Source organism: Capra hircus, unplaced genomic scaffold, assembly GCF_001704415.2.
Source record: "Capra hircus breed San Clemente unplaced genomic scaffold, ASM170441v1, whole genome shotgun sequence".
NCBI classification, from domain to species: Eukaryota; Metazoa; Chordata; class Mammalia; order Artiodactyla; family Bovidae; genus Capra; species Capra hircus.
The window spans coordinates 170,607-191,391 of NW_017189907.1; positions in this window are offsets into that span (position 1 = coordinate 170,607).

Sequence of the window (20,785 nt, forward strand, 5' to 3'; positions counted from 1 at the left end):
CATTGATGTGGGAAGGGGCTTCATTGGAATAATGAGTGCAAATCTAAAACAGACAAAACGGGCAACCCAATACTGGGAAACTATCTTGCAGGCCTAAGGCCTTGGGGCCCAGGAACAATACCAGGGACTTTTCCTCCTTGCCCTCCTTCCATCCCACCTGCCCCAAACCTGTTCCCTCCAAGCAACAGTTACCAGTCAATGCCTCATTAAAAGGACCTCAAATGGTGATTTCAGACTTATGGTCTGCTATTTCAGGGAGTGCTGCTGCTGATTTGCCACTAGCTGGGAATATTCTTCTGTCACCCAGAGGAGGCATTTACAAATTAAAAATAAATGTATTTGAACCACTGCCTAAAGGGACCTTTGTCTTAATATTAGGCTGTAGCAGTGCGGCTTTGAGAGGTCTAACCGTAATTCCTGGGGTAATAGACTCCGACTACATTGGAGAAATTTTGATTATGGTTTCTACTTCAACCATGCTTTCATTATTAGCTGGGGAACGTATTACTCAAATACTTCTCCTACCTTATCATCTCTTTTTGGCTCTTCCTAATGAACAAATAGGAGGATTTGGAAGTACTGGGGACACAAATTTTGGGAAATGCTTATCAAAGATTCTCGCCCTGTTCTCTTCTTAATTATGCAAGAAAAAACCTTTGAGGGACTAGTAGACACAGAGGCAGATGTTTCAGTTATTTCTTCTCAACAATGGCCCCAAGATTGGAAAAAAAGAAAAAAAGCCCTCTAATGCTGATGAGACTGGCTCTATTGCAGATGTCTGGAAGAGTACCCATCCCTTGCAATGCCAATTCCATAATGGAAGATCAGTGTCTGTTACCTTTTATACTATAAACATACCTATTAATATTTGGGGAAGAGATCTTCTCTCTCCTTTGGGGGCTTTTGTAACCATTCCACCAGAAAATTAGTAGCCACTGCTCAAATTCCTCGAGCACTCCCATTAAAATGGTTAACTAACACTCCAAAATGGGTTGAGCAGGGGCCATTACCACAAATGAAGCTCAAGGCATTAGAACAATTAGTACAAGAACAACTCCAACTTGGTCATATAGAGCCCTCTACCTCCCTCTGGAATTCTCCTGTTTTTGTTATTTAACAAAAAAAAAAAAAAAAAAAAATCTGGAAAATGGAGAATGATAACTGATTTACGAGAACTTAATAAATGTATTGAACCTATGGAAGCATTACAATTGGGACTCCCCTCTCCTGGTCTTATTCCTCAGATTTGGTCCTTAATGGTGCTAGATCTTAAGGACTGTTTTTTTGCCATTCCCCTACAATTGCAAGATAGACATAAATTTGCTTTTACAATTCCTGTTCTTAATCATGCTCAGCCTGTTAAGCGTTATCAATGGACCAGTCTTACCACAGGGAATGACAAATGGTCCTACTTTATGTCAAGAATTCATAGCTCGCTCTTTACAATCCCTCCGTCAAAAATACCCCAATTTTATTCTATATCATTATATGGATGATCTCCTATTAGCAGCTCCTAGTATTTTCGAATGTGATGAATTCTTTCTAAAAGTACAGGAGGCTTTAAGACTATAATATTTGCAAATAGCCCCGGAAAAAATTCAAAAGGACTTTCCTATTTTGTATTTAGGGACAATATTGGAACAACATAGAATAAGGCCCCAAAAGTTGCAAATCAGAAGAGACCACCTCAAAACCTTAAATGATTTTCAAAAGTTATTGGGAGATATCAATTGGCTACGCCTGGTACTTGGGATTCCTACTTATCAATTACAACATTTGTTTTCTACTTTAGAAGGAGATACAGCTCTGGATAGCCTCCAGACCTTAACCCCATTGGCTTTACAGGAACTTCAATTTATTGAGCAACAACTAAATGACGGTTTTTTGACTTACATACATGCGCCTCAACCTATTTCGTTTATAATATTTCATGCTACTTACTCCCCATCTGGTGTAATTGCTCAAGAAAAAGGATTAATAGAATGGGTTTTCTTACCTAACAGCTTTTCCAAAAATTTGACTACATATATGGATAAATTAGCCTTCCTCATACAGAAAGGTCACCATCGTATTTTACAATTATCAGGATATGAACCATACCAGATTGTTACTCAATTAACAACTGCCCAAATATCTCGATGTTTACAATTTAATGAAAACTGGCAAATTTCTCTTGTCTCATTTCCTGGTTCATTTTCTAATCACTATCTATCATCTATATTGATTGATTTTCTTCGGACTAACTCTATGAAATCTCAATCCCTAATTTCAGATGTTCCAGTTATGGGACCCACTATTTTTACAGATGCAAATAAAAATACTGCTGGATATTGGACCCTGGAAAGTTCCAAGGTTCTCCCCCACTCATTTTCTTCTGTACAGTCTGCTGAATTTGGGGCTATCTATTTAGTTTTGCAAGATTTTCCCCAGCTTCCTATTAACATTGTTTCAGATTCTCGATATGCTGTTCTCTCTTGCCTACAGCTGCCCCATGTCTCCCTTTCACTGACCTTTAAAACAGCTATTGATAAATTGTTTTACCAAGTACAACAATTGCTCTTGCAGTGTTCAGAATTAATTTTCTTTACTTACACTCGCTCACATTCCGCCCTTCCTGGACCCTTATCATCCGGAAATGCTACAATTGATGCCTTACTTTATCTTATAGAAGCAGCAAAACAAGAACATCTCTTACAGCATACCAACTCCAAAGGGTTACAAAAATCTCATGCTATTACTCGAAAACAAGCTCAAAATACTGTTCATTTTTGTTCAATATGTGCTTTACTGTTTCATTCCCAGGTGTCAACATAAGAGGACTACAAGCAAATCAGATATAGCAAATGGATGTAATTTACATTTGTTCTTTTGGACAACAAAAATGTGTGCATCATACTATAGATACTTGCACACATTTTCAATGGGCCACTGCATTACATTCTGAAAAGGCTGACACTGTTATTACTCATTTGTTATCTTGTTTTGCACTTATGGGTTACCAATTGAATTGAAAACTGATAATGCATCTGCCTAACAATCTGCAAAATTAGCGCAATTTTTATCTCAATACCATATAACTCATACTTTTGGTATTCCTTATAATAGTCAAGGGCAAGCTATCATTGAAAGAGCTAATTATACCTTGCATGAATATCTTGAAAAAATAAAAAAGGGGGAACAAGAGAGATTTATGAAACCTAAAGACATTCTGAATAAAACCTTACTTACCTTAGTTTTTTTGAATGTTTGGAGCAAGGGAAATCTATCAGCAGCAGAGTTGCATGTTCAAGGTAAAGAAGAGGATAAGAAGATATTGAATATGTCTATTTGGTATAAAGATAAAGAGAAAGGTTGGATCCCAGCATCATTAATATATTTGGGAAGAAGGTATGCTTTCATTTCTGTTGATAATTACAGGTTTTGGACCCCAGCAAGATTGATCAAAATCAACAATGGCTGATCCCTTTGTTCAAAAATTCAAAGAGCTTACTATGCAGAGAAACTTTACTTTCCGTACAAGGGAAGCAACACCTCCTACGTGGGGTAAAATGAAGAGGTTGACCCAGGAAGCAGAGAAGACGTTAACGAAGGTGGGGCAAACTCTGAATCCTACCAATCTTTTGTTTGCCATGATGGCGGTGGTGACATGTCAGGTAATCGGTGTATCAGCTAGCAATCATACATATTGGGCATATATATTTAATCCCCCATTAGTATGAACAGTTTCCTGGGGGGAATCAGAAGTGCAGATATGCACTAATGAGAATGCCTTCTTTCTCCCGCCAGCTTGAGGGGGAATAGAACAACTATCTCATCATAAACAACAATCTAATATTAGTAATTTGACCATTGCAGTGGAAGGTATTCCTTTGTGTATAGGAGGGCACCCTTTTTGTCTATCCACCAAGGAACATTCCCATCATTCCTATAATATGTGGGGGGTAAAATATAATAATTATAATTTTGCTACTTTTACTGTGCTTGTTTCCACTAGGGGATTTAACACCTCGACAGAATTGATAGACATTCATAATGGAAAACACATGTCGCTACGTCCTGTTAACTTTTTTGTTCCTTCTCTAGAATCTTTGGAGTGGGAAAGTTGCCAAGGTCAGTGAGCCTTTAACGTCATGAATTATTCTGGGGCCATCATTGTAGACTGGAGTCCAGATCATGGACACTTCTTAGAAAAATGTTCAAATAAATCTCTTAGGTGGCATCATGCAAATAGCACTTAGATGGGCAATGGTAATGAAACAGTTAAATGGCAGCAATTTACACTTGTCCCTCCTCAATTACAATTGCAGGGATATCTGCACATTCAAGGAGATATTTGGAAACTATGGGCAGTTTCTGGTAATCTGACTATCTGGTCAGGAAACTATACTTTGGACAGTGGTGACCCTTCGGGTCCATTCCATGTTAATTTACATGTTAATAAACCTTATTCTGCAATGGCATGTGTAAAATATCCTTTTGCATTGTTATATGGGAATTGGACCTGGAATGATACTGTGGGGTCTGTGTCATGTGATTATTGTAATCTAACTCAATATGTAAATCAATCTTGGTGGGAAGAATTTGAAAGATGGGCCTATAACTCCAATTTCTCATTAGTAATTGTTAAGGCTCGGACAGAAGTATGGTTACCTATAAATCTGACTCGGCCATGGTCAGATTCTTTTGCTGTTTCTCATCTAGTAACTGCTGTACAGACTTTGCTGCACCGATCTCGACACATGCTTCGTGTGGTCATTGCTTTGATTCTAGCAGTTGTGTCAGTAACTGCAACAGTGGCAGTGGCAGGCCTCGCGTTACCCCAAGGAATTCAAACGGCTGATTTTGTTCAGGACTGGCATAAAGACTCTCACTTGTTATGGCAACAACAGCGAGATTTTGATGCATAACTTGCTACCGATGTGCTCAATCTTCAACACACTGTTTCCTGGCTTGGAGATAAATTAGCTGTTTTATCTACACAAAGTGTATTGAAATGTGTTTGGAATTCTTAGTTTTGTATAGCAACTGTACCATTTAGAGTGAGGGATGGGAAAGACTAAAATGATCTTTGACTCGACATCAAAATCTCACTACGGAGATTATGGACCTGGAACGACGAATTTTGTCTACTTTTAGCAGGACTTTACCTGACATTGCAGGGTCTGATTTGGTGAAAAGTCTTCAATAAGGATTGAATAACTTAAATCCATCAGGACATGTATCCACACTAATTGGGACTACCTTTGGGAACACTATATTTATATTACTTTTATGTTGTGTTGCTTTTCTAGTCTTCCAGCAATGGTGGAAAAGGAAACAACTAAAGCATGAAGCAGAGAAGATCCAGACCATGCTACAATTTATTAAAGCAAATAAAAAGGGGGAGATGAAGGGTTAATGCAGCCACAATAGGGAAAGTGGAGATGTGCCTGCAAACGGGGCTCTCTGCTCGGGCTGAACATGCTTGCAAATGAGGCGTTCTGCCAAGGAGTCTGGACACAGCCTTGAGTTTAATGGCCCCTTATCACAAGAACATTCCCTTCTTGTGATAAGAGGAAGGAAAGCACTCTGGACAGACTCTGCAGTAAGCAGAAATTTCACTCCCTTTTGCTGTACGATAACATTTATGCACATACACTATACTGAAAAGGCTTAGTCATACAGTCTGGAATTCTGCCCAGGGGGGCAATATAAAAGTAGACCGCAAGCTTGCTTGCTTGCACAGTTCTTTTTCCTCTGGCCAGAGTGGTGTCAGTCTCGTGTGTGTCTTGTCTTTGTGTCATTTCACTAGCAATCTCCAACACCAGGATGCTTCCCACTTCATTATTATCTAGATTTTTCTAGCTTTTCAGATTTGGGTTATTTTTCTGACAAATCTCACACCTTTTGATAATATTTTTTCAAGTTTCTATTGCATTTTTGCCTTCAAACTAACGAGAAGCCATTTGGTAAGTACTCTCTGTACCCAAATGAAAACTCTGATGCAATCCCTTAAGAATTTTCCATTGAGCATTTTCAGGAAACATTAATCCTTTGACTGTAGCCATCTTTTATCAAAAAACTTTGTCCCCCTTTTTTAATATCTTTTAAATTCTTTTCTGAGTATATTGCGGTTTTTCCTGTTGCATAGGACCTGTCCACATGAAAGGCGTCTGCAGTGAAGGGGTTTTGTAAAGTGCTGCTTCTTTGGCTTGACAGTCAGGCAGCTGATTAACTTTGGCTGCTTTCCTCCCATCCCTGTTGTGCTGTTTGCAATGTATAAGAGCTATATTTTAAGGACAATATACAGCAGTTAAAAGTCTCTCTATCTCTCTGAAATGTTTAATAGGTTTTCCTGTTGCTGTTTTAAACTATACATATAATATATATTGTAGTATGAGTATGTAAAGTCAAATAAGCATACTTAGAATCTGTGCAGATATTTACTCCCTGCCCTTTGCTTAACTCTAGAGCTCGGGTCAGAGCCACAAGCTTTGCTAACTGAGCACTGATTTCCTGGGGAGGGGGGGGGAGATTTTGCTTGCAAACCCTGTTCAGCAATCACCACGGTGTAACCTGCTTTATGCTTTTCATCCCAAACAAATGAACTATCATCTGTAAATATTTCCATGTCAGGACTGTTTAATGGGGTATCCATTAGATCTTTCTGAGCTGTATAGTTTAAAGTTAGGAATTGAGAACAATCTTGATCAGGTGTTTCATTTTCCTTCTCAGGAAGGACAGTGGTCAGGTTTAAATTTTACAAACTTTAAGCTTAGTTACTGGTCCCTCTAACATCAATGACTGATATTTAAGAAGCCTACTGTCTATCATTCAAATATTAAGCTTAGAATTTTAGATTTCACTTACATCATGAGAAGGCAGTACAGTAATATTTCATCCATTAATTATTTTTAAATTTTCAGGTGTTAATAAAGCTGCTGCCCCCATTACTCTTAGGCAATGGAGCCACACATATGAAATTGCATCTAATTTTTTGTTTAGATAAGCCATAGTTTGTTGGCGAAGCCCTCAGGGTTGTATCAAAACTCCCAAGGCCATACTTTTCCTTTTAGTGACAAACAAATTAAATTTTGACCCTGTGGGCAAGCTCAGAGCTGGAGCTTGCAGGAGAGAAGTCTGAAGAACCTTAAAAGCCTTTTCATTCCTGGAAGCCAAACCAGTTTGTCAGTTTGAGCCTGTTGAGTTTCAGCTATAAGTTTATATAAAGGCTCGGCAAGTTCCCCATAATCCAGAATCCAAGTGCGACAGTAACCTGTGATTCCCCCAAATCCTCTCAATTGCCTTTAAGCCATAAGTTTGGTATGATTTAGTATAGGTTTAAGTTTTTCAGGGCCTATGGCCCTAGTCCATCCTGATATGATTACGCCCAGATATCTAGCAGATTTTTGAGAAAACTGAGCCTTTTCTCTTGATGCTTTGCAACCATAGCCTGCCAGAAAGTTTAAGAAATTTTCTGAGGCTCACGAACAAGCTTCCCCTCTCTCAGCACAGAGGAAAATATCACCTATGTAATATAACACCACCGCTTCAGAGCTGTTATGGTTTTGTAGATCCTGTGACAAACTTTGTCCAAATAAGTGAGGACTGTCACGAAATCTCTGAGGCAAAACTGCCGAGGTTAACTGAGAAGCTGGCTGAATAGGGCCTTCCAAAGTAAATAGAAATTGACTTTCTTCTGTCAAAGACACTGAATAGAAGGCATCTTTTAAATCATTACTGATAAATATTTGTCTTCTTCAGGAAATTCAGACAATAGAGTGTAAGGATTAGGCACCACAGGGTGTAAAGGAACTAGAGCCTCATTTAATATATGTAAATCTTGAACTAGTCTCCGTTTACCATTTGACTTATTTATACCCAAAATAGGAGTGTTAGATGGACTGTTACAGGGAATTAATAGTCCTTGTTCTTTTAAATTTTTGATGATGAGTTTTAAACCTTCCTTAAGCTCAGGTTTCAGTGGATACTGCTTCTTATGTGAGAATACGTGCGGGCATTTGAACTTGACAACTACAGTAATAGCATTTTGTGTTTTACCCACTGAATTTCCATCAGCTCATACTCTAGGATTTACATTTTGTTCAACTAAAGGGAGAGAAGCGGGGGGGCGGTGGGTTCATATTCTTGAAAACAGAGGCATAGACCTTGTTCATTATATCCCTCCACAAAAGCAGTGAGAAAGATTCTGGCATGATCAGAAACTCTTGTGAAAATAGCACAGAATATCAGTTGCAAGATAAAGAATAACCGAAATAATACCTTTGGCTCGTCCCAACAATCCCATTATGGAAGCAGATTGGGAGGAAAGTGGGCTAGCGGCTTCAGTAGGCACAGAGTAAGTTGCCTCAGTATCTAAAAGGATATTGATGTATTGGCCCCCCACAATTATTAATACCTGTGTTCCTCAGGTGTAATTAGGACGGGAGCTTGTGTGTGGACCCCTGGGCCCTTCAGTCTTGATTGTCTTCAGAGTCCAACCGCGGAGACCTATGCCTCTGAGGGAAGTCTTTCTTCCAGTGTAGTCTTTTGCAGACTGGACATGGAGTCGGGGGTGGCTTAGAAGCTTGAGATCAATCCCGCTTGAGGTGCCCCCCCCCTTTCCACAGTAATAGCAAGCCCAAGCCTTTTCATCTGGGTCCCTCTGGGCCTCTTTCTCAGGCTGTTTAAGAAAGTTTTTTCATAGCCATTGCAAAGGCTCCCACCTTTTATTTTGTCTTTTCCTGCCTTTCTTTCTTTTCCTCATATTCTCTACCATAATAGACTGTCTAAGCCAGTTGTAACAGAGTATCTACAGACTGACTTGATCCATACAACTATGGATATAATACGTATATAATATGGTGGATATCTAGAGCCGACTGATTGATAAATTTATCCTTTAAGAGAACTTTTATTTTGTTCCTTACAGAACAGGTCTAACTGTAAAAATGTATTATACTTAAGAAACCCTCCAACTGGCCACCTTTTGCCATCCTCCAATGGATACTATGGCCATGCAGTATCACATCGAAAGACCAGGTGTGTCTTCTTTAAGCCCTGGGGATCAAATCTATCCCAGCTTTTCAGGATACAGTTCAAAGGAGTGAGGCTGGTATTGTTAGATTCCATCTGTAACAGGAAAATGCGAACAGCGCCATTTTTCTACTGAAGGCGTCCCTCCCTGCACTAGATGGGGGTGAAGACAGACTTTACACCAAAACCTTTTCCTTTCTGGTCGAACTTAGTCTGTCCCTTACCGACACAGGATTCATCCTCGTCCTTCCCAGTTCTACCGAGATGGGATGAGGATACACCAGAGGTAGACCTGATGACATCTCTACCTGACATCCAGCTCTTCACCTTTAACCTTGCTTGCCTCTGATGCCACCCAGGGTGCAATCAGAGTAATCTTCCAGAATGCCTTTTAAGCAAAGACCACTGGGGGAAACATTCATCACCTGAGTACCTGTGCACGACCCTGAGTATATTCTTGACCACAATAAGACTGATATGAACAAAAAGCTGAGATGTTCTTTCCAAGGATCATCACACCAATATAAGAGCCTCGTCTGGTCCACTAAGAGCCAGCATTACCAAAGGTGTGTGTGTCTGTTGGGGGGGGGGGGGTGGTGGATGCAGTCCTCTTCTGAGTAACCTTTAATCTCATAGATATTCTTGGAGCTAGAGCTCCATCTAGCTTCCAAATGTTTGATTCCTAGCGAGGCTAGGCCCTTTCTTGACTACTGATCCAAGTTTGGGACCTAAGCCACAGGAAACAGTAATGGTAGAGATCAAAAGTCCCTTGAAAGTCTATGATCTGATAGATTAGGTTAGTACTTCTAATTCCCAAGGAGTTATGAAATGGTCAAAGAGATCGAAAATTTGACCGAGAAAGGAGAGTTTGTTCCACATGATTTGTCCATTTCTGGTCGGTTCCCGATGGAGGCCTTGGGTGCCTCTTGTCATTGGCAGGTTGGTATAAGCCCCTCACAGGTTTGTGCCATAAGCCATATGAGATCACTGTGGAACTGCAGAGCAGGGCTCCCCACTTGATACGCACAGGGCATATCATTTATTTACACGAGCACACCATAGAGCTAGTAAAGTACAGCAGAAAATATGTTCGCTAAGAGAACAAAGAACTAGAACTCCAGGCATCCTTACCTTGTCCTGAAGGATCCTGGATGAGCCCCCAAGGTGAAAGCATTTTCGATTCATGATGCTGGGATTCTTGGCCCCTGGAGGAGAATAATTCCATCTGGGACCAGAGACGAGGCTTGATTGCTCAGAGCTTTTGTGTAATAAAGTTTTATTAAAGTATAAAGGAGATAGAGAAAGCTTCTGACATAGGCATCAGAAAGGGGAAGAAAGAGCACCCCCCTGCTAGTTTTCAGCTGGATGTTATTTAGTCACTAGCAGTCTGTTAATGAAAGAAAGGAATGTCTTAAAACTCAGAATGACACCAGGCCCCAGACCCATAAGACGCATTTTGGGATAATCTTGGCACGAAATGGTTCATCCTGGGCCATAAAATTATTAACTTGAATCTTGAAGAAGGACAGATCATGATATAAATACTTTCATTTACATAGATTAGAGGAGCAACAACTGATTATAACATATTGGTCTGTCATGTAGATTCTGAGCCAAAAGGCAGAACTGACTTGAAGACAGAGTTTGGAGTGAATGCATAAATTAGCATAGCTTAAGATAAGCATTTCTATAAGAAAAAGGCATTGGTTAACTCTACATTTGAGAATAGTTAGAATAGTTAACTTCAGGTGAAACTAGGTGTCATGGCAACACAGAATTTTAAGAGAAACCTCCTTTTAAATTTGTATAGAGAAGGAAAACAGAATATTGCTAGTTTGTCTCCTCCTGCTGCTTAAGAGAGATAAAAATGTCTGACACTTGCAGGCTATTTCCTTCATTTTGAGATCCATAGCGTTCCGGCCTGTTACCCTCTCAAGTGCTGACACCCGAGAAGACCAGGCCCAAACTATGCTCAGAGAACCAGGATACCATAGAAAGAGATTGAGGAGATTAAAAAAAGTAACATAGATACATGGAAAACAAACAAACAAACAAACAAACAAAATCAAAGTTACCAGAAACAATAAACACTATGGAGAAGACAACAGATTCATAAACCGAGCAAATCATGTAAATTACAAGGCAAAAAACAACACTAGAACCGAGTGTCAAATGAAGAGTAAAGAAAGCAAATCTAACAAGAATATCAGATAGAGCCCCCACAGAATAACAGAAAAGCAGTTAATATAGAAATGCATACCTGTTGTAAAAAATAGCGAGATGCAACAACAAAATATATAGAAAATTGGAAACCAAAGTGAAAGTAGAAATAGCTACATTTACAAAATATGGTTGAAATAATCTTTAAAGACCAAATCAATGTGTAGTAACAAAGAAACCTACAACTGAGAAAAATAGTCCACCAACCACACAACAATTCACTACATCAAAAAAATTATATATATATATATATATATATATATATATATATTCCTAATCTCTCATCTGTCAGTGTCCTAATCTCCAAAAGGGGCCAGAGGACAACTACAACTCTTGGGAAGTTCACCAAAGATGGAGAAAACTGGACTCTGGATCTCTCTAAGGACAGCATAGACTCAAAACTGCTATAATTCCTGTGCATTCTTAAAGCTTCATGAGGCTGGGCATCATCTTTCATTTGGCCTTTTTACATCTTTTGATGTATTCCATACATACAGGGTTTCTGTCATAAATCGTATGTATTTAATCTTCAGCATGCAAGGCTGGGTGGAAGATTTCCAATCCTCTTCCTGAGCGGCTCTGTCACTAGGTATCAAGTGTAATTTTCATCCGTCCTCACATTTAGCAACAAAAGGAGTCTTCCTTGAGACCCTTGTGGAACACTGGGGTCTGCCTTGATGAGCACAGGTGATGGCACAGCTGCCTGGAATGCTGGAACCCTGGCGGTGCCAACTATGAATAGGAGCCAGAAGCAAAGGGCAGAAGAGACTTGGCCTTAATATGATCCTTTTCTAGCTTGTGTTTGCAGGAACATGAGTGGTGCTTCTGGCTGCTCTTCCTCTATTGTCTTGTAGCAGGTGTTAACAGACAGGAAGAGGAGCGGCTACAAAGGTATCTCTACCTCCTGTGTGTGACAATGCAGTAAGGTCCTCCCTCTTTGGCAGTTTGGGAATTCTAAAAAGATATTCCCTGCTATGCAATTACTTATACGTGCTCCATCAGGCCATCTCCACAATGTCAACAGCAGTCCTCTCCCAGGACGGCTCTCTAAATCCCGCCTTCCATCTTCCATACTCCATGCACACTGGTTGAGCTGAATTTCAGTTTAGGCCATATAGAGCCACTACACACATTGTCTGTGTAACTCTCCCTCTATACAAATTGTATTTTACCAGCTGTTTTACCTTGCTTCCTTTCAGCCCAAAATAATTTATCCTTTACTGAAGAGGCTTGCCAGAGTTACACAGACAGTGTGTGTCATGGCTGTATATGGCCTAAACTGAAATTCAGCTCAACCAGTGTGCATGGGGTCCGGAAGATGGAAGGCGGGATTTAGAGAGCCGTCCTGGGAGAGGACTGCTGTTGACTTTGTGGAGATGGCCTGATGGAGCCTGTATAAGTAATTGTGTAGCAGGGAATACCTTTTGAGAATTCCAAAACTGCCAAAGAGGGTGGACCTTACTGCATTGTCACACACAGGAGGTGGAGATACCTTTGTAGCCACTCCTCTTCCTGTCTGTTAACACCTGCTACAAAGCAATAGAGAAAGAGCAGCCAGAGCACCACTCATGTTCCTGCAAGCACAAACTAGAAAAGGATCATATTAAGGCCAAGTCTCTTCTGCCCATTGCTGCTGGCTCCTATTCATAGTTGGCACCGCCAGGGTTCCAGCATTCCAAGCAGCTGTACCATCACCTGTGCTCATCAAGGCGGACCCCAGTGTTCCACAAGTGTCACCACGCAGACTCCTTCGGTTGCCACATGTGAGGACGGATGAAAATTACACTTGATACCTAGAGACAGAGCCACTAACGAAGAGGATTGGAAATCTTCCACCCAGCCTTGCATGCTGAAGATTAAATACATACGATTTATGACAGAAACCCTGTATGTATGGAATACATCAAAAGATGTAAAAAGGCCAAATGAAAGATGATGCCCAGCCTCATGAAGCTTTAAGAATGCACAGGAATTATAGCAGTTTTGAGTCTATGCTGTCCTTAGAGAGATACAGAGTCCAGTTTTCTCCATCTTTCGTGAACTTCCCAAGAGATGTAGTTGTCCTCTGGCCCCTTTTGGGGACTACGACACTGACAGATGAGACACTAGGAAATATGTATTATTCTTTTGATGTCTGAATTGTTGTGTTGTTGGTGGACTATTTTTCTCAGTTGTAGGCTTTTTTATTAGTACACATTGATTTGGTCTTTTAAGATTATTTCAACCATATTTTGTAAACGTAGCTATTTCTAATTTCACTTTGGTTTCCTATTTTCTGTGCCTTTTGTTGCTGTTGCATCTCGTTATTTTTTACAACAGGTATGCATTTCTATATTAACTGTGATTTTCTGTTATTCTGTGGGGGCTCTACGTGCTCTTCTTGTCAGATTTGCTTTATTCTTCATTAGGCACTCTGTTCTAGTGTTGATTTTTGCCTTGTGATTTACCTGATTGGTTCTGTTTATGAATCTGTTGTCTTCTCTGTAGTGTTTATTGCTTGTGGTAACTTTGATTTTTTTTTCATTTATCTATGTTACTTTTTAAGTCTCCTCAATCTCTTTCTATGGTATCCTGGTTCTCTGAGCATAGTTTGGGCCTGATCTTCTTGGGTGCCAACACTTCAGAGGGTAACAGCCTGGAACTCTAGGGGTCTCAAAACGAAGGAAATAGCCTGCAAGTGTCAGACATTTTTATCTCTCTTAAGCAGCAGGAGTAGACAAACTAGCAATATTTTTTTCCTTCTCTATACAAATTTAAAAGGAGGTTTCTCTTAAAATTATGTGTTGCCATGACACCTAGTTTCACCTGAAGTTAACTGTTCTAACTATTCTCAGACCTAGAGATAACCAATGCCTTTTTTCTTATGGAAATCTTTATCTTAAGCTATGATAATGTATTATGCATTCACCCCAAACTCTCTTCAAGTCAGTTCCGCCTTTTGGCTGAGAATCTACATGACAGACCAATATGTTATACTCGGTTATTGCTCCTCTAATTTGTGTAAATGAAACTATTTGTATGGTGATCTGTCCTTATTCAAGATTTAAGTTAATCATTTTATGGCCCAGGATGAACCATTTGGTGCTAAGATTTTCCCAAAATACATCTTATGGGTCAGGGGCCTGGTGCCATTCTGAATTTTAAGACATTCCTTTCTTTCATTAACAGAATGCTAGTGACTATATAACACCCAGCTGAAAACTAGCAGGGGGGTGCTCTTTCTTCCCCTTTCTGATGCCTACATCAAAAGCTGTCAATATCTTCTTTATACTTTAATAAATCTGTATTGCACAAACGCTCTGAGCAATCAAGGCTCCTCTCTGGCCCCAGATGGAATTATTCTCCTCCTGGGCCAAGAATCCCTGTATCGTGAAACAACAAAAAACTTTCATCTTGGGGGCTCATCCGGGATCCTTCAGGACAAGGTAAGGATGCTTGGAGCTCTAGTTCTTTGTTCTCTTAGTGAACACGTTTTCTGCTGTTCTCTACTAACTCTACGGTGTGCTCCTGTGAATAAATGACACGCCCTGAGTGAAACAAGTGGAGAGCCCTTCTCCAGTTCCACAGTGATCTCATACAGCTTATGGCACAAACCTGTCGGGGGCTTATACCAACCTGCCAATGCCAAGAGGTACCCAACACCTCCATTGGGCACCGACCAGAAATGGGCAAATCGTGCGGACTGAACTCTCCTTTCTCGGTCAAATTTTCGGTCTCCTTGACCATTTCATAACTCCTCAGGAATTAGAAGTACTAACCTAATTTATCAGATAGTAGACTTTCAAGGGACTTTTGATCTCTACCGTCACTGTTTACTGTGGCTTAGGTCCCAAACTTGGATCAGTAGTCAAGAAAGCACCTAGCCTCGCTAGGAACCAAACATTCAGAAGCTAGATGGAGCTCTAGCTCCAAGAATATCTATGAGGTTAAAGGTTGCTCAGAATAGGGCTGCATTTTTTTTTTTTCCTTTGTTAATGCTGGCTCTTAGTGGACCAGACGAGGCTCTTATACTGGTGTGGTGATACTTGGAAGGAACATCTCAGCTTTATGTTCATATCAGTCTTATTGTGGTCAAGAATATACTCAGGGTCTTGCACAGGCACTCAGGTGACGAATATTTCCCCCAGTGATCTTAATTTGGGAGGCATTCCAGAAGGTTACTCTGATTGCACCCTGGGTGGCATCAGAGGCAAGCAAGGTTAAGGGTGAAGAGCTGGATGTCAGGTAGAGATGCTTTCAGGTCTACGTCTGGTGCATCCCCACCCCATCTCAGTGGTAGAACTGGGAGGGTCGAGGGTGGCTCCTGCGTCAGTAAGGGAAGACTAAGTCTGACCAGAAAGGAAAAGGTTTTGGAGTAAAGTCTGTCTACACCCCCATCTAGTGCAGGTAGGGACGCCTTCAGTGGAAAAATGGTGCTGTTCGCTTTCTTCCTGTTACAGATGGGAGCTAACAAAACCAGCCTCACTCCTTTAAAGTGTATCCAGAAAAACTCAGACAGATTTGATCCCCAGGGCTTAAAGAAGACACACTTTGTCTTCCTATGTGATACTGCATGGCCACGGGATCCATTGAAGGATGGCAAAAGGTGGCCAGTTGGAGGGTTTCTTAAGTATAATACTGTTTTACAATTAGATCTGTTTTGTAAGGAACAAGAGAAAAGTGCTCTTAAAGGATAAATTTATCACTCAGTAGGCCCCAGATATCCACTGTAAGCTATTAAAACAGGCGTATGGATCAAATCAGTCTTTAGATACTCTGTTACAACTGGCTCAGACAGGCTATTATGGTAGGGAATATGAGGAAAAGAAAGAAAGGCAGAAAAAAGACAAAATAAAAGGTGGAAGCCTTTGCAACGGCTATGAAAAACTTTCTTAAACGGCCTGAGAAAGATGCCCAGAGAGACCCAGATGAAAAGGCTTGGGCTTGCTATTACTGTGGAAAGGGGGGGGGGGTTCCTCAAGCAGGATTGACGTCAGGCATCTAAGACACCTCCAGCTCCATGTCCAGTCTGCAAAACAGTACACTGGAAGAAAGACTTCCCTCAGAGGCATAGGTCTCGGGGTTGGACTCTGAAGACAATCAAGACTGAAGGTGCCCAGGGGTCCACACACAAGCTCCCATCCAAATTACACCTGAGGAACCCAGGTATTAATAACTGTGTGTGTGTGGGGGGGGGGGAGCAAAACATCATTATCCTTTTAGATACCGGGGCAACTTACTCTGTGCCTACTGAAACCTCTAGCCCACTTTCTTCCTGATCTGCTTCCATAATGGGATTGTCTGGACGAGCCAAAAGGTATTATTTCAGTTATTCTTTATCTTGCCACTGGTATTCTGTGCTTCTCACATGAGTTTCTGATTGTGCCAGAATCTCTCTCACCCCTTTTGCAGAGGGATATAAGGAACGAGGTCCATGCCTCTGTTTTCATGAATATGCCCCCCCCCCGCCCCTTCTCTCCCTTTAGTTGAACAAAATGTAAATCCTAGAGTATGAGCTTATGGAGACTCAGTGGGTAAAACACAAAATGCTATTACTGTAGTTGTCAAGCTCAAAGACCTGCACGTATTCTCACATAAGAAGCAGTATCCACTGAAACCTGAGGTTAAGGAAGGTTTAAAACTCATCATCGAAAATTTAAAAGAACAAGGACTATTAATTCCCTGTAACAGTCCATCTGCTGCTGCTGCTGCTAAGTCGCTTCAGTCATGTCAGACTCTGTATGACCCCAGAGATGGCAGCCCACCAGGATTCCCCATCCCTGGGATTCTCTAGGCAAGAACACAGGAGTGGGTTGCCATTTCCTTCTCCAATCTAACACTCCTATTTTGGGTATAAAGAAATCAAATGGTAAATGGAGACTAATTCAAAATTTACATATAATAAATGAGGCTCTAGTTCCTTTACACCCTGTGGTGCCTAATCCTTACACTCTATTGTCTGAATTTCCTGAAGAAGCCAAATATTTCTCAGTAATTGATTTAAAAGATGCCTTCTATTCAGTGCCATTGACAGAAGAAAGTCAATTTCTATTTGCCTTTGAAGGCCCTATGCAGCCAGCTTCTCAGTTAACCTGGGCAGCTTTGCCCCAAGGATTTCGTGACAGTCCTCACTTATTTGGACAAAGTTTGTCACGGGATCTACAAAAGCTTAACAGCTCTGAGGTGGTGGTGTTATAATATGTAGATGATATTTTCTCCTGTGCTGAGACAGAGGAAGCTTATTTTAGGGCCTCAGAAGATTTCTTAAACTTTCTGGCAGGCTATGGTTACAAGGCATCAAGAGAAAAGGCTCAGCTTTCTCAAAAAATGGTTTGATATCTGGGCCTAATCATATCAGAAGGGACTAGAGCCATAGGCCCTGAAAAAATTAAACCTATACTAAACCATACCAAACCTATAGCTTTAAGACAATTCAGAGGATTTGGGGGAATCACAGGTTACTGTTGCATTTGGATTCTGGGTTGCGGGGAACTTGCCCAGCCTTTATATAAACTTATAGCTGAAATTCAACAGGCCCATACTGATAAACTGGTTTGGTCTCCAGAATCTTAAAAGGCCTTTAAGGTTCTTCAGACTGCTCTCCTGCAAGCTCCAGCTCTGAGCTTGCCCACAGGGTCAAAATTTAATTTGTTTGTCACTAAAAGGAAAAGTATGGCCTTGGGAGTTTTGACACAACCCTGAGGACCTCACCAAAAACCTATTGTTTATCTAAACAAAAAGTTAGATGTAATTTCAGTGTCGCCCCACTGCCTAATAGTAATTTGGGCAGCAGCTTTATTAGCACCTGAAGCTTCAGAAATAATTAATGGATGATATCTTACTGTACTGACTTCTCATGATGTAAGTGAAATCTAAAATTCTAAGCTAAATATTTGGGTGACAGATAGTAGGCTCAGTAACTAAGCTTAAAGTTTATAAAATTTAAACCTGGCCACTGTCCTTCCTGAGAAGGAAAATGAAACACCTGATCAAGATTGTTCTCAATTCCTAACTTTAAACTATACAGCTCAGAAAGATCTAATGGATATCCCATTAGACAATCCTGACATGGAAATATTTACAGATGACTGTTCATTTGTTTGGGATGAAAAGCATAAAGCAGGTTACACCGTGGTAACTGCTGAACAGGTTTTGGAAGCAAAATATCTCCCCCAGGAAACCAGTGCTCAGTTAGCAAAGCTTGTGGCTCTGACCCAAGCTCTAGAGTTAAGCAAAGGGCAGCGAGTAAATATCTACACAGATTCTAAGTATGCTTATTTGATTTTACATGCTCATGCTACAATATATGTTATTTATATATATAAACTATTAAACATTTCAGAGAGATAGAGAGACTTTTAACTGCTATATATTGTCCTAAAAAGATAGTTCTTATAGATTGCAAACAGCACACCAGGGATGGGAGTAAAGTAGCCAAAGGCAATCAGCTGGCTTACTGTCAAGCAAAAAAAGCAGCACTTTACGAAATCCCTTCACTGCAGACGCCTTTGATGTGGACAGGTCCTATGCAACAGGAAAAACCACAATATACTGAGAAAAAATTTAAAAGATATGAAAAAAGAGGGACACAGATTACCGATAAAAGATGGTTACAGTCCAAGGATTAATGATTCCTGATAATGCTCAATAGAAAATTCTTAAAGGTTTACATCAGAGTTTTCATTTGGTTACAGAGAGTACTTACTAAATGGCTTCTCATTTGTTTGAAGGCAAAAATGCAATAAAAACTTTAAAAAATATTATCGAAAGGTGTGATAACCCAAAGACTGAAAAGATAGAAAAATCTAGATTACAATGAAGTGGGAAGTATCCTGGAGAGGACTGGGAAATTGATTTCACTTATATGCCAAAAGCTAATGGATATTCTTGCTTACAAGTTTGGGTAGATACTTTTGCTGGATGGATTGAGGCGTTTTCCTGTCATAGAGAAGTGGCTATGGAGGTTATAAAGATTTTAATCCAAGAAATTATCATCAGGTTTGGGCTGCCACAGACCCTTCAGAGTGACAATGACTCTGCCTTTAAAGCTGCTCTAACTCAGTGGATACCTAAAGCTCTAAGAATAAAATATCACTTACACTGTTCCTGGACACCCCAATCCTCAGAAAAAGGTTGAAAAAGCTAATGACATTATAAAAAAACATCGGCACAAATTAACTCAAGAGACACAGGACAATTGGACTAAAGTCCTACCCATAGCTTTAATCAGGGCTCAAACTGCCCCCAAAATGGAGGGACTGTCCCCCTTTGAATGTACTTATGGAAGGCCTTTCTTACACAGAGATATTGTTATAGACCCTGAAGCCTTAGAATAAGCTTGTTATGTTACTCAGCTCTAAGCTTTTCCACAGGCTTTAACAGAACTCCAGGAGATGACCTCTGATCCCACCTCTAAGTCAAACAAGCTTCCATTTGAGCCAAGAACTGAGGTCCTCAAAAAACTTTGGGATCTTGGGGCCCATCCCTCAAGCCCCTCTGGGAAGGCCCTTCCCAGGTTTTTCTTTCTTTTCCCACAGGTGTCAAAGTGTCATAAATTGATTCGTGGGTACATCACACTCGAGTTAGGAGGTGGCACCCTGACCAAAACTAAGTGACTTATTTTTATGTCTTTACATTCTATGCTCTGACTTTGTACTTTTCAGGCAGGCCTGATAACCTATGTGAGCTTACTTCTGCTGACTTCAAATATCCTGAGTCTGCCATTGCGGGTCACTTGAGGGTCACCTCAAGAAAATGCCTTCCTGTCCTGGGCTCACTTCTATGCTACATTTCACAATCAGTCTAACTGCTGGGTCTCTGGAGCACCCCTGTCTTCATCAGTGGAAGGCTTCCTGTGGTGGAAATCTCCACTTCAAGAAAAAGACTTTCTCCAAGTCTTTAAGTACCTTTGACAACAACCACATGCCATGACTCTTCTTCATCTGATGACATCTAAACAACCCTGGACTGGTGCAACTCTTTGCACTTTAACTATGGACATAATGTGATTTTTAATTTTGTTTTTATCTTGTTTTAATGGCTATGTTGCCTTACATCTCTAACTGTGTCACTAAATTTATTTCTGGCTACCAGAAAGCTTTAAAGTTACAAATGGTTACTCAAACTCCTGCTACTGCTGCCAGCTGCCTCCAACTACTATTTGGGGCCCCTATTACAGTCCATGGGGTCGCTAAGAGTCAGACATGACTGAGTCACTTCACTTTCACTTTTCACTATCATGCATTAGAGAAGGAAATGGCAACCCACTCCAGTGTTCTTGCCTGGAGAATCCCAGGGACAGAGGAGCCTGGTGGGCTTCTGTCTATGGGGTTGCACAGAGTCGGACACAACTGACACAGCTTAGAAGCAGCAGCAGCAGCAGATCAGATATCCTCAATATGAGGAATAGGAGAATATGTTGCCTCACCAATTTAGGGACAACGCCCCCTCTCAGCTCAGAAGCAGTTGTGGAATGAGAATGATGCCTCTTTTCCCTAGGCAACATAATTCCCTAGAAGAAAAGGGGGGAATGAGAGGTAACAGTCGGAGGCCAGGCATCTCCAAACAGAGG